At 40.8% G+C, this 15948-nt stretch overlaps 1 long non-coding RNA gene across 3 annotated transcripts in view; it reads right to left on the minus strand.

Moving 5' to 3' along the window:
* Window positions 1-3568: 3568 nt before the first annotated feature.
* The window catches only part of LOC135057662 (uncharacterized), a 75893-nt gene continuing 63513 nt past the window's right edge, over window positions 3569-15948 (minus strand). For 2 of the 3 annotated variants that reach the window (XR_010244277.1, XR_010244276.1), the window contains 2 exons: window positions 7899-8096; window positions 3569-3721 (listed from right to left, as the gene is read on the minus strand). This is a non-coding gene — a long non-coding RNA (uncharacterized LOC135057662). Of the gene's footprint in view, window positions 3722-7898; window positions 8097-13064; window positions 13164-15948 lie in introns of all 3 variants that reach the window. The other variant, XR_010244278.1, reaches the window with a different exon arrangement.

Genomic DNA, 15948 nt, shown 5'->3' on the forward strand with positions numbered 1-15948 from the left:
ACTATAGTATCATAAATGGGTCCAAGTTACACATGTTTCTAAGCTGTTTTATCACTTTTTATTGTTTTTAAAGAAACCCAGATCCAAAACCATACCTAAAACCGAACCCAATACATTTGACAGTGGCTTTGCAAAACCAAAACCAGAAAACGATGATGATAAATAAACCGTTATCAATGCATTTTATCAATATCTCTGTCATATAGCTGTCATAAACCAGGACAGTAAAAATAAGACGTACTATAAAAACATACCTGAAAAACCTAAAAAAAACCAAGCAATGTTTTTTTTTAAGACACAAGTCTACACAAGCTAACAAATTGCAATTGAAACCTTTAATATGTTACATCTAAACAGCTAAAACTATAATATATATATAGTACAATGGGTATGATGGGTAAAGCGAATAGTTACTGTACAGCAAATATCTAAAAAAAAAAATTCACATTGTCATTATGGTGTATTGTGTGTAGAATTTTAAGGGAAAAAAAAAAAAATTATTCCATTTTGGAATAAGGCTGTAATATAACAAAATGTGGAAAAAGTGATGCGCTGTGAATACTTCCCGGGTGCACTGTATTTACTGATCATCCTGTCTACATCACAAAAAAATTGTAAGTAGATGTGCTAATACTTTATATTAATAATCAATCTGAATCCTTCAGTCCTGGTCCCCATACCATACCATAGCTTAGAAAGAAGCAGGTACATGTTAAATCCAGTACATCCTTCCACCACAGAGTACAGTGAGTGCACTAAGCATTCCGCTACCAGTGGCAAACGCAGGATTTCTAAAGGGGGGTTTCCAAATGCAATCTCCAAATATCCCACTCTGTGGAACATTATAGATGATCTATAGTATAGGCTGTAATAAACATACCGGTATTTAAATTATATAAATAATATAAGTGGTCAGGAAAAGGTTAAACATACTATAATAAAGGCACAAACATTATGGAACTAGTACTGCACTTTCTAAGCACACATTCTCCCACCTCATGGTAAGGCTCCTGTCTCTTCTTTCTGGTAGCTACTCTTTGGTCCAGTGCACTGAATGAGGGCTCAAAACCACACACACAGCAAAATTTGTAGAAAAATCTGCTACTGGGCATGTGCAGCAGCTCTGCATGATACGGCGGCAGCTCTAGTAATCGTATTATATACCATTACTATTGTTGTCATAATTTGCCACTTGCCAAGGGAAGGGGGGTTTCTGGGCAACCAGAACCCCCCCCCCCCCTGCGTTTGCCTATGGCTACTGTCCAGAACTGATCACAGCCACCAGCAGTGCTGAGTACAAAGTGCTGGGAAGTGAGGGAGGTAACCTCCTAGCTGATGCACAATGGTAACACTTACTACAGAAGGTTTGTTCCATACGGTACACTCCTCTTCTAGTTTCTTAAAATTGCCATGCATTACTATATATATTATTACTATGAAATATATGTGAGGGGCCTATTTCTAGAGTAAACAGGGACTGCCTGGTGTATCAGTCAAGAGTCATAGGTGGTTCCTATAAAACACACCTAAAAATAAATGTTGGGTCACCTCTTCTCTCACTTGACTTATGTTACCAGGTCATAACAGCAGCTATTGATGGACTTAGTAGAATTGGTCTGACTACTAGGCAGCAATAACATGGGTAGTTTTACAACCAGCTCACAATAATGTTCTTCATCGCATATAGCTCATGAGTCATGTCTGAAACAAAACAGTGTTGTGTAAAAGGAAAACGCAGTGCCATGAGTTTGTCATTAGTTTGGCTCAGATACATGGATTTAAAGCAGATGTGCGGACATAATATGTGGAAAATCTCTCTTTCCTCCACATGAAGTTATTGCAATATGTGGAAAGATTGGCACCCACATAACGTTAATTAGGTATAATGATACTGTGCGACATGAAAAACTTATTTTATGGAGAGAATATTAGAGAAAATACTGCAAGAAACATGGCATTGTGATTTATTTGAGTGTGTTTAATAAAATCTGTCAACGGTTTGAAGGTTTGAAAATGTTTCAATGAATCATAAAAGGGATTTATACCAGCGAGCTAATGGGTATGGTCGGATATCCCCCTGTCTTGTGGGGGGACTATGGCTGTAATATTTTCCAGACTAAACAACAACTTGTGAGGTCAAGCACTCACATCTTGTGCTTAAATCTATATCTACTCTTTATTTATCACACAAAAAAACTCAGTGCTTGAGTTACTTTAAGTGGTTGTCCACCCTTATAATGACTTCTTATTACTAGCTAGGTTACTAGCTAGTTCACACCCTTCAATGGTCCTGATGAAAATGTTTGAACATAAACATTAAAACGTGGATGCACTTAAGACCGCTTTGAGTCACTATTTGCATCAGAATCAGAATCAGAATCAGCTTTATTGGCCAGGTATACTTGCGTATACTAGGAATTTGTCTTCGGTTTGCTATACAACAGCCAAGTAGGTAACAGATAAGCTGGGGGGGGGAGGGGCAAGTAAAGTCACACAGATAGGTATACGGTAGGGACACAAGTTAGTTACACGTACGTCTAGTCAGTCAATGTCAGTCAATGCATGGAGCCGTGAGTGCCGCCAACAGCCGCTGTATGTACCTGGGAACTACTATTGTTACCTATGGAGGGCACAGGCCATTACTGAGTTTTTTATGAATATGGAAAGGAGTGCCGCTGACTGCCTATGTATATTTATATGTATATATATATATATATATATATATATATTTATATTTATAGCCTTTCTGTTTTCTGTGATCTCCAGCCATTTCCATGTTTCCATATCAAGACATTTTTTTGTTGATTTGAGATATACAACTGAAACTGGTGGTATAAGGGGTTTGGTATGATATGTCGACATGGGAATATATGTCAACGTCGACCATGTTGACATTCACATATAGACAGTTATGAAATGTTGTCATGTCAGAATGTTGACATATCGTCAATGCATTGCCTGTTAACATGTTAACAATGCTGACACAATAACTTTCAACATTGTGGTGTCGGCATTATAAATGTCAACCTTTTGACTACATCCCAGTATAAGGAAATGGATTAAAACCACGGTAGGAATCTAAATGAAAGAAAAAGCAGTAATTTAGTAGAATGTTGCTGTTACCATGGGATGTGACACAAATAGGTTTTTTTTTCTATACAGGTGTATCTAATGCAGAGACCATAGAAGTGTTATGGCTTACTATTACTGGATTATGCAAAGACATGACAAGCACATTAACGTCATGCTTACTTTTGATGAAATTGTAAATGTTACTTTGGCTGCCCTTTTATAGTTTCAAAATAAAAGAAACTAATAGTAAATCCCACACAAAAATATGAAACCTACAAACCACTGAGACCAAAGCACTGTAACTATAATAGTAGTACTGTATATTGGTGAAGCAATATGCCTTTCTCAATGATATATGCCACATAGTTTCATTCTGCAACCAAACACTCAACAAATGACAAGACATATTTTTTTTTCACCCTATAAGATTTTTCATCAGCTATTTTCCTGCAGGTGGTATCCACTGAGATACAGACCCCCCTCCACGTTCCTGCAACCTTTTAAGACACTCCTGCCATTCTTCTTCATCTTGACTAACAATTTGGTAATGAAGTATTGATTTTCACTTGCCTGCTTATGGACCATATTAGATTTCCACTGATAAACTGCCCAGGGCCCTACGGTCTCCAATGTCCCTTTTTTGCTGTCACTGAAACAAAGTGCTGCAGAGGTAAGATAATGACTGGAAACACTGATGTACGGCTACTCATTTCATCTATTTGTAGCTCTTGACAGGGGGAAGAAAGTACCATTTTTCATAGTTTAATGTTTCAATGTGCTGCACAGAATCCAGTCACATTGCAAACTCCGTTTTCATTGTAATGTCCATTTCCTATTTATAAGCCCTATGGGATAGTTTGTCTAAAGGAAATGTTTCTATTCACTTCAGCTATTACGGCTGCACCTGAGCTGCCCAATCCAGCTATTGCACTGGGGATCGATGCATCACAGTAAGTGGAAGAATTATTAACTTTAAACAGAACTAGAGCCAACAAACCTCTGAACAATGTTAATCTTCTGTGCAGCTTGCTCAAATGGTAATGCTTAACTGTACAGCTGCCAAAGATGTGTTTCATTTGATTATTTTCAGTTTGCTTTATGGCTTTCTTTTTTTTTCTCAAATTCTGTAACATGTCAAGATCTATATGTTTTATAGGGATTCTAAAAATTTAGTGAGGTTAAAATATCGAATAGGCAGTGATGTACACACTGCAGATGGCATGTATGGCTCCCAAAATTCAATTACAATAGATCCAATATGCAAAATACTACATATGTATTACATATACATTTGTATATGTAAAAGTTACTAGACACTTGCAGGCGCTAATACATTTTACAGTTTAGATGCTTGTGCAAAGTAACTGAATTGAATCTACTATTCAGTCTTCTCTATCTGACTGATACTCAGGTAGTCTGATGTGCACAGGTAAAAAGGCTACTTGTCACAGACTGTCGGTGACATCACTGGCTATAGATGTGTTGCCCCTGTACTGTTGGCTAGCACTTCATGCTGGCTCACCGAAGCATAGTGTTTAATGTAGCTTCTGTTCAAAAGACCTACAAATTGTGGCCCCTGGTCTAACCACAGCTGATAGCAGCTGGCAGTATGTGAACGAGATCACAATGGGACCAGACATACTGGGATTAGCAGAAGAGGCAGTACTGGTCCAGGACAGAATGCTGACCCAAGGTCAGGGTCATAAGTAAAAGGGGATTGTCAAAAACAGCCAAGGTCATTGGTCAGTAATAAGCGATCAAAAAAATAAACAGAAAAGCACAAGGTTAGTCAGGAATAAGTTAAGTCTGTAATGGATAAATAAACAAAAAGAACAAGACAACTCTACAGATCAGCAAAAATACTATCACTGGCAATGAGTCGTCAATGTAAGGAACTTGATGATATCAGATGGCTAAGCTTTGCGAGGGTAGAATAGAGGTGGCACAGATGCATGCCTATGCAGAAGAGTGTGAAGGGGATCGTATGAGTAATGTGGCTGAGCTTGGCATGCTATAGTACTCCTACACAATTTTAATGGAATACATATATGGAACCACTTGACCAGGATCAGGATGGGTACATGAGAATCTGTATCGCAATCTATCTTCAGAACCTTTGCCCTACCAATTAACTGAATAAAACAATTTTACATCTTAAAATTTAAGATTTGAGGTTAATTACTTTGGTGATCACTCAAGAGTACAGAAGTTTTTATGAATGAAAAGTGACTTGGAAGGTGTTGTGATGTGTACATATGTAGAGCAGCTTCAACTTGACAAAAATAATATCCTATACTGAAGCCAAGGAGCTACCTTCTTAAGGGGCAGTTTAAGCTGCTTCTTTTTAGTGGAGAGCCTTATCGCCGGGATGTATGGAGTTGCATACTCAAAAAAACACAATCAATGTGGGTCTTAAGGAATGTTTTGTGGAACTAAGTGGATGTCACAATCAAAAAATAAGTGTGGTAGCAGAGTTAAGAATTTGCATTTATAGAAATACCATATATACAGAGGAATAAAAAGGCACAAAAACCATGGACTGTCTGTGGATTTACTTGTAAGTGTTGTTGAAGCAAGAGTAGAACTAAATGGACTAGATAAAAAAATGTTGGAGTAATAAATAAAGATATTTATACAAGAAAAGAAATTGCAAATTGAGAGGAACTTAAATCTTGACAGACCCTCTAAACATGACACCATCCTTAATTGTTGAAATAAACAGCCCTTGTAGTAGAGAGTTTTGCAGAATGCGATAACTGTACAGGTGGAATCATTTTAGAAGAGTGTGATTTTAGAAGACTGTGTAGATGGTAGCTTTTCTGGGACCACATGCGCTATGACCTCCTAATTTCATAGACCAGTAACTAATGAAGTGGCTCTTGGATCCACAGTACATGTAAAGACCAAGAGATCACCAATAAGTGTGAAGAGATTCCCATGTAGGAATAACCAGGGATTTCTCATTTTTTGTGCAAACCCCGTGCAACCACTCCCTGAAATTAATAATCAATGCTGGAATATCTGTTATGTAAGAGGATCATTTCCCATAAAGGTGTAGCCCAGGCAAGAGCTTCCCCAGAGAGGAACATTGCATGCTTGAGATAAAGTTGAGAGGCTCATGCTACCTCTTCCACCACCAAATCTCTCACCCACAGACCATGTACCTAAACTACTCCAATCTTATTTTCAGTCCTACTCATGGAACGCTCTACCTCACCTGACCAAGTTTATCTCATGTCTGCTCCTCCTTTGTCTACCTGCTATGTACTTAAAATACTGTGGATGTGAAGCCATTGTACTGCTAGTAGTTTATATTATACTGGCTCACCTAAGGCTTTGCTGTAATACACTCACAGGATAGACTTCCGTCACACTCCAAAAGGCAAATAGTTGAATGTGCATGAACCATATGACAGTGGGACAAGACACAGATGTTAGATGTCAGGGAAAGGCCAAGGATCAGGATGAGCAACACAGATTCCAAGTCAGAATACAAGCCAAAGGTCAGGTTCACAAATAGGGTTTGTAATGAGTGATCAGAACAGGAAACAGCAGACAGAAAATGGTTAGGATCAGGCATGTCAGTAATGAGTATTTATATAAGCACATAGAAAAACACTATCAAACAGCAAAGCACACCCATAATTAGACGGCAGAGTAACCATCCATTGGAGGATATAGGTGGGGAAGAAAGGATGGGTACATGCCTATGTAGCAGCAGGGACTGTGAGCAGGTATAGGCTATTGAGCAATGCTGCTACATCATGTTATATCGCCCCATTATTACACCAAAGAAAGACTAATCCTTGTCAATTCAGAGAAATTCCTTTTCATCCTGGCAGGAGGCTAGTTTTCTAAATTTCTTTAACAATGTTACTACACTCTACAAAACAATGGTCTATAAGTTGGGTAGATACATTGAAAAGTTGAATCACATGTTTTTCTTTAAATTATAAGGCAGTGTAAAAAGATTGACAATGAAATATTGGAAAATGTTGCATAGCGGGATATAAGGATGATGCCATTTGCAATCTATGTTGTCTACATGTACCAAATATTCCATACTTGTGCTGGTATTTCTATGGGGAACTATTTTCATTGTGATTTGCAAAACAAGAACATTGAAGGTAATTCTCATACATTGTCTAGGAAATTAAAAAAATGTACATGATGATGACTTCTTACAGGTGACATTTAGAGGACTTTTGGTGACTAGTTATTGATCAGACCATTATCTTCCCTTCCCCCCATCTCCTGTCACAATTGAATTGGACATAGTGTGCTTTTTGTTGTAGAATTGGGAAGGATAACATTCCAGATTGCAAACTACTTAATGCTAAAATGAATGGACAACTAAAGTTGTCATGATATGCCACACAAAGGGTGTCATGTGCTTTCCAGAAATCATGGCTCCAACTGATTGAATCCATGACATAACGTAGAGGAATATAAATCATGTGCACAATTTCTGCAGTGTAGTAATACTGTGTAACCTGACAATTATTCAATATTCCTCTCCCTGGAGTGTGCATCAAATTTAATAAATCTTTTATACATATAACACAAGCTTCCCAGACAGGCAAGGTTAGCACCGGCTCAGACATGGCAGTTTTAATGACACTAAAAGCAAGGAGGAAAGAAGGATATAGATGTATGACACAAGTGGCAAGGAGTAATACACACAGTAACTCTTAGCGCACACTTAGCAGATCTTCTGCTTTATTCCGCAGACACAGTACTGAGATTTAGGTGTAGTAAGTTACATAAATACATCTACATGTAAAGCTACATTTACATAGACACAAATGTATAAAACTGTCACTTACATGAGGAATCCTCTGATGCATCAGTTAGGACTAGCCTGGCTCATGTTAATTATCCCGCATTCAGTCCAACATGACGGATCCAAGATTTTGTCTTTATGGTCATCTTCATGCAATATCTGCTAGACTCACGTACAAAAGTGATGTTGTTCTTTGGCATCTTCTTCCAGTTATAACAATCTATCCAGCTTCACTTTTAATCTGTGCAATATAGTCATTAATAATCAGATCTAATTAAGACACACATTAAAAGCCAGTTAAAGTTAATTTAACGTAAAAATTCCAATAGAGTTTTATTAGCTTTTCCTCATTAAATTAGCGCTATGGATTTTTAACGGATGTCTTAATTATACATTATTATTAACAGAATCAACGTGATATGCAAACTGGAATTGGGCTGTAAGTCACCCAGCAGATGTGTACCTTATGCTTTTATACAATATAGCATTACTCTAGCGCTTCCTCCACAAATTTGATATATTGTTCAAGAGTATAATTTATTCTCTGAATTTTCTCCTTTTGAACCATTTTGGTACTTTTATGTACTTTTTTTTTGTAATGTTTACATTTTTTTTCCCTTTTTCTTGTCTTTGAGGGATTGGGGTACTGGATACCGGTAGTCAGGATGCCAGGGATCAGAATACAGACACCGGCACCCTAACTACCATAATTCCGACAGGTGTGAGCAACTATACTAGCCCTAAACCTACCTGTAATCCTCCCTTCCTGCAGTCTAACCCTCCCTTCCTGTAGCCTTAACCCCCCCCCCCCCCCCAGCCTATCCCTAACCCTCCCTCTGCAGCCTAATTATAACCCTCCTCGGCATACAGATGGAGCTACGTTAATCGTGACTCTGCCTATGCCTGAGCACGCCCAGCAAGGTGGACCGCTCGGAGTGAACAGGCCATGCGTGTGTCATAGACACACATGCGCCCCATTCAAAGTGAATGGGAGCATCTGGGTACGCACGGCGGTGGGCTGAGGCGCGCCTAGGCACACTGCCCGCCCTCGCCTGCAATGTATGTTTGGAATTCCGGCTGTTGAGATTCTGGCATTGGCATTCTGACAGGAGTGAGGATTCTGGCGCTGGTCTTCTGGCTGCTGGCATTCCGTCCATCAGGATGCCAACTACATCCCCTTTCAGGTATATTTATTAAGCCCTATTCCTGTCAAATGATGGTTTTTAGAGAATTTGCACATGAATTAATAATGCATTTGTATTAATAGGGAACCACAGCTGATATCATTGTTATCTGCTGCAGTCTTTCTATTTTGATGGAAATCTAAGGTGCCTGTATTTTGGACAGATGCTGAAAAAAAAAAAAGATGGCATTAGCCATTGTAGCCTATAGGCTACAACACGCATCGGCAGTAGCTATGCTGGGTCTGAACCTGGAAGTAAGTGATTCACTTTTAGACTTCACCGACCAAGGCAGCGTTAATTGCAAGTTTGCCACAAGTTGCTTCTACATTGTTTGGATGGAAATAAATGAGTATATTACCCCGTATACAGAGCTGTAGGCATCTCTGTGGCTGTATCGGCCCTATCCTTATGCTGTGATGTTATCAATACTGCGTACCTGCATCAGCACTGTAGGCCTGATTCAGACATTATCGCTGATGTGCGTTTTCGCACAGCGGGCGATCAGGTCATAACTGTGCATGCATATGCACCCCAATGCTCGCGCGCGTCGGTCAACAACAATGGGCATCGCCGGTCAGCGACAGGATGGTGCGATGGTTCTCAAGGTAATTGACAAGAAGAGGCCATTTGTGGGTGGTAACTGACCATTTACTGGGAGTGCTTGGAAAAACACAGGCGTGCCCGAGCATTTTCAGGGAGTGTGTCTGACGTCAGCTCCGGCCCCGATCAGCCTGTTCTGATCGCACTGCAGGAGTAAATCCTCGGCTGTGCAAAGACTGCACATAGTGCGTTTTCGCTGCTTGTTGTACACATGGGATCGCATACTTGTACAGTGAATTTACACTCCCCCTGGGGGCGGCGACTATCTGAACGCAGGGCAGCAAAGATAGCAGCCCAGCGATCAGGTCTGAATCACTCCTTATATCTGGTGCAAAATTAGGGGGCAGATGTATTAACCTGGAGAAGGTATAAGAAAGTGATAAACCAGTGATAAACACACCTGGTATCAGCTCCAAAATGCAAATTGACAATTAGGAGCTGACTGACTGGTGCATTTATCACCTTGCACTTATCACTGCATCATTGCATCTCCTCCTGTGTCTGAAAACGGCCCTATTTCTTCATATGCATTACTCTGCACAGCCCACAGTTCCTTTGACACACCCTCACTGACAATTGCCTATGTTAGAATACCCCATTACAGCCCAGTTACAACCCTTCAGCTGCAAGTGGAGATGCCACTGAAATGCGTAGGGCTCTGCATGCCCAGCTGCACAGGTGTAAAATGATGGTGTTTTCTAATGCATATAGCTGCACCTGTAAAATGAATCACTATTTGCCTGTATATTTACTGTATAAAAGCCAAATTCCTGATACACTATCCCTGTATGAACAATGTGGGCAGAGCATTCATAGACTATATCAACTCTCACGGATCAGAAAGTTGGCTCTTACACTGCCGGCTATATCATGTAAGTAAATAGTGTGTGTGAGTTCAGGGTTACAAACACATTACATTTTTGATTGCACTTACCGGAACCCATTTGGCAGACAGTTATAGGAATGCCAGACTTTAATTGAATCATTATAATATTGTGGTACATTAAATGGAAGTTGCTCATAATCAATGTATTGGCCACAGGTGCATGTTAGGGAGAGGTTAATCCAGACAAGACAAAAAACACAAAACAAATTACAGCAGCACACTGCAATTGGTCAGCACAAGAGATTTGTATCCGTTGTGATATTTATTAACTTTGGTGGTCATTCCGAGTTGATCGCAGTCAGCAACTTTTTGCTGCTAGTGCTATCAAACTAATCCCTGCCTATGGGGGAGTGTATTTTAGCTTAGCAGGGCTGCGAAGGCTTGTGCAGCCCTGCTTAGCTAAAAAAGTTTTGTGTAAAAGTAGACCAGTCCTGGACATACTTACCCTGTGCGACGATCTCAGCGATGATGGGGCCGGCCTTGACATCAGACATCCGCCCTCCGTTCTTCTGGACACACCTGCATTTTCCTTACCACTCCCAGAAAACGTCCGCCAACGGACAGGTGACGCCCCGGACGCCTTCCTTCTGTCAATCTTATTGCGGCCGCCTTCTTCGTATCCAGTGTCGTAGCCTTGCGACCCCTGTCACGGGCAATGCCGCACGTACGCAATGCGCATTACAGACACATTTGCACTGCAGCGAAGAACCACTGCGTGCGAACAGGTCGGAATGACCCCCTTTGTTTTAGATTTTGATGATAATTTCATTATTGGGTATTACTAGCTATGTGATTATAATGTTTTAGAGCCTATGTTGCATCAAACACTGGGATGTTTGCTCCATATGAGAACAGGTCAGATCTTGTCCCTGAATCATGTTTCTTTTTACATCAGAGTTCATCTTTAACTTTATGGTGATTAGTGTGATAACGTTTCCTAGTTTCAAATTTCCTATTATAAAAGATAATGAGTTCTGATGTATAGGCTACTAAGTGATTCATACGGTGTATGTTGTTTTTCATATATTTGCACTTTTTTGATGAGTCAACATAAATACGATTTGGTAGGTATCCAATTATCAGCGCAAATTTTTTTGGCAAAAAACCCACACACACTATTATCACGATTTTGGCCCAAAGATCATTATTGGGCTATTCAATTAGAGCCTGTTTTTTTTTCAGGTGAAAAATTACCCTTTTCCTGGTGAAAACACATGGGATCGTGTCAGGGCTGATGCAACACACTCAGCAGAGTATGCAAAGCAGTGAGGCGCCGGGCTGGAGAGGTGCCCTCCACACTTTGTTACCCTGCTGCTGTCTGTTGTTGCTGCAGGCTGCTGCTGTGCCTGTCAAACTGTATGACAGGCAGTGGCACCAGCAGCTTGAAGCGCCCCCTCTCCTGTGAAAGCATCAGTGATAAAGGCCTGAAAAGGCGGTAGAGCTACACGGAAATGAGGGTGCAGAGCTACACGTAACTGAGTATGCTGTATAACAGAGGGAGAGAAGGAGCTGTTACAGATCTGGCCGGCCAGGCATTGTTAGGTAAGTGTAATACCCTTGTAAAACCCAAAGGTAACCCTTTGTTAAGTCCCCTGTCTATGATATGGATTGTGATAAGATAAAGTTATAATGTTCTTGGCTGTACCTTGTGTATATAGTGATAAAAAGAACAGTCTCATTATTGCAATTAGCCTTTCATAGAAGGATAGAGGCATGTTTAATATTAGAACCTTCAAGGAGGGAAGATCGTACTGTCAGCCTGAACGTGAATCTATTAAACTACTTGACTGCCTCACAAAGAGTGGAATTGCTGGCGCGAGGGAAAGAGCAGTGGAGTCAGCTCGTGCAGGGGACCTTTGGCGGGACTGATCCGGGGCTCTGGAGAGAGAGATATAAAAAGGAGAGGACCGTTGGTGCGCGGAGGAGAAGGAGATCGGGACCCTAGCTGCGCGGAGAGAGTAACGCGTCTGCTGAGAGATCACTGACGGACAGCGGGAGAAATAACAAAAGTACCCGATTACAGTGTTCCCCCAGCCGTGGAGTGGAGTCCGGGTCAGAGTGAAGTGCCGACAGCGGTGGCAGACGAGGAGACCTGCGGGAGCTCGGAAGTGGGAGAGCTTGCCGGAGTGACGCCCACCGGGAGGTGGCTGAAGCGGGCTAGACCAACCCGACAAGAGCTGTACTGCAGCCGAGGCAGTGAGTGACAATTGCGGGGAGTGGAGGAGGAGAATCCGGCAATCCCATATAAGGTTAGAGGTGGGCCTGTCAGTGTCACAGAGCGGCCCTCTCTTGAAGGGAAAATAGACCCAGTTTATTATAACCACAATTTCATTGCTACAAACTGACCCTGTATGGAAGGGAAATAGCCTGTGTGACCTAAATAAACATTGCCTGGCCACAGGGAGAATTTATACAGAAGGGGAAAATAGTTCAAAGTCACCAGATAGACTATTTAATTGCAGCTTTTTGCCAGAAATACTTCTTATCAGAAAAATACATTTGCCTAAATACAAACAAGTAAAATAGAAAAAATACTTACCTCAGGCACCACATAGACAGATTAATGAAGAGGAATCTCGACAACTCCTATTGTTTAAATTGGATGGATAAATTCAGATATATAAATTTCTTCATGAAGCTGTAGCGAGAGAAGAGGAGAAAAGAAATTAGTATTCCATGCTCAGGTATTCTTGAGTAATTCTAGCACATTATATTATTATAGGACTAAGCGCAATAAATAGAGACCCTCAAGCGCAGCTAATTCAAGGAGGCAGTACTACAAGCTAATAATTAATCTCATTGGTGATTAGACTGATTTGAACTACGTTAGGATTTACCGCATCTGATAAGATTGCAAGTTACATCAGAGACTTCAACAAGTATGCTATTAGGAGCGCTCCTACATTAAATCCGGCATTTTTGGGAAATACACTTATAACTAATTCCTCAAGGACTTCATGTGCACCAACGGTTTCTGGCCAACAGTTACTGCGCAGTATAGACACTAGGGGAGATTATATAGACAGAAAAGTTTCTAAAAGATACCTAACCATAAACTACTAGAGTAATTGTTGAATAGAATATTATTTATGTTACAGATATGTTTGGTAACTGTGTATTGTGATTGTGATAACCCTAATATTAAATCCAGGTTGTCTCTTCGTAAGATCTGAAGGCGGAGATTTGCTGGAATCGTCAGTGGCTGCACAATAAAAAATTGTTTGATTGATTACGTGTTTGGACATATCTATATATGTACTAGTATATGGTAGTAATTCCTTCTTATGAACTTGTTGTGGTCAAATAATTAATTAATAATTGTTTTCCCTATATATATGTTAACTATAATCCTAACTAACAGTGAGAAGGTATTACAAAATTTGGCGTCACACGAACAGGATAGCGAATAAAGAAAATGTCAGACAACGAGCAAACGTCTAGTATAGCGACATCAAGTGCAACAAGCTCAGATATGACAAGTACATCTACTACAAGTACAACAAGTACCTCAACAACTATGACCAATACGAATCCCATTACCCTTCCCTATTATTTTGGGGCTCCATGGTTACCTGCATATGCAGGGTCGGGGGATACAAGTGGGAAAGATTCAAGTACATTCATTGAATTTAAAAGAAAATTACAGGCTATATTCAGACTTTACCCCTTAACCAACCTTCAACAAGTGGAGATTTTAATCGGTCAATTAAAAGGATCAGCCTTACGAGAAGTTTTGTCTTGGCCCTTGGATGAAAGAAAGACAGTGGAGCAAGTATTTCAAAGGCTGTCAACTATTTTTGACATAAGTACCATCTCGGAATTAAAGTCTCGTTTTTATTCCCGCAAGCAGCACCCTTGGGAGTCATTGCGAGATTTTGCATTGAGTCTACAAGAAGCATTAAGAGACATACAAGAAATTGATAACTCAGAGATAAGGGAGGTGGATGAAACATTAGTAAATCAATTCATTGACGGTGCAAATTGTGAGAACGTTCGAACTCAGTTGAAACTTCTGAGAATGCAGAAAGCGACTGCCTCCTTTCTGGATTTTAAAGAAACGGCTATTAAAGTAATCGGTCCAGCACAATCTCAGGTAGTGTCTTTTCCGGAGCTACCTGGTTATCAAGAGCGATTCAGTGAGACCGGTGCTCCTAATCGTGTATCTACGGAAGTAACAAACCTATCGAAAACTCCTATGCAGGGTATACAAACCCCGAATGCTGACACAATTTTTATATTAAAAGGACAAATGGAAGAGTTGACAGCAGGGATGGCTAATATGAACCGGGAGCTGCAGAGGCTCGCTAAACACACCCCATCAGGTCGAACCGGATCAAACTGGCGTAGAGACCGTAGAAGAACCGAGGAAGATTGGTGGGAACCGCCTGAGAGAAGAGGCCGTAGACCAACTGACAGATTTGATTCACAAGGCCGTCCCATCTGTCGGAGATGTAATAGGAGTGGTCATGTAGAGAGAGTATGCTCTCAAGAAGAGTCTTTAAACGCCAATGCCCCGAGGCCAGAGACCAACCCTCGGGGAGATCCAACAGAATAGGTCCTACACCCGAAGAATGGTGCCCTAAATACATAGGGCAGCTCCCCGTTATTAACATCTGGATTAATGGGGTACAAGTACCAGCCACTTTAGATACTGGTTCTCAAGTAACTACCATCCAACAAGATGCTTTCCTTCAGTATTGGGGCAGACTGGAACTGTTGCCACCACCCCCAGCTTGGCTGCGATTGGTCGCCAGTAATGGGTTAAGTATTTCTTGTCAGGGATACTGTGAACTAGACTTTCAAATTGGACAGGCCCAACTAGTAAAACAAGGATGTATCATTACCAATGTCAAGGATCCAACGGTACCTCCCATTATCGTAGGGATGAATATATTACAACTGTGTCCGACTGAATTGATTGCCGCCCTCCAGATGGAGTTAACCTACGCGCCCTCGGCTTGTCAAAAGGCTTTGTATCGGACTATTAAAATCATACAGGGACAACAACATTTCTTTAACGTCAGTGGTGAGGTGGGCAAGATAAAGACTGCGGATCGAAAGCCCATTATATTACAACCCAATTCCGAGACCATAGTTTGGGGAAAAACCAAATGTGGGTTGCAAGGATGCAATTATGACGCGATCATTGAGCCCTGCCCTGGTTCCACCCGAAATGATATAGTTGTTGCGCGGACTTTAGTGACTGTGGAAGGGGGAAGAGCACCAGTGAGGATTCTTAACCCCCACGACTATTCTATTAAAATATATCGTCACCAAGTTATCGCCAGGTTATCCTTGGTCACCTTTCAAGATATAATAGAAGTAACGTCTCTGAAAGCTCAAATAAACCAATGTTCCCCTGAAAACGACAAGAGCAACAACCAATCCAATTGGTGGCAGGAGCTCCAAATTGGAGATGAAAG

The sequence above is a fragment of the Pseudophryne corroboree genome, chromosome 3 (assembly GCF_028390025.1).
Source record: "Pseudophryne corroboree isolate aPseCor3 chromosome 3, aPseCor3.hap2, whole genome shotgun sequence".
Lineage (NCBI taxonomy): Eukaryota > Metazoa > Chordata > Amphibia > Anura > Myobatrachidae > Pseudophryne > Pseudophryne corroboree.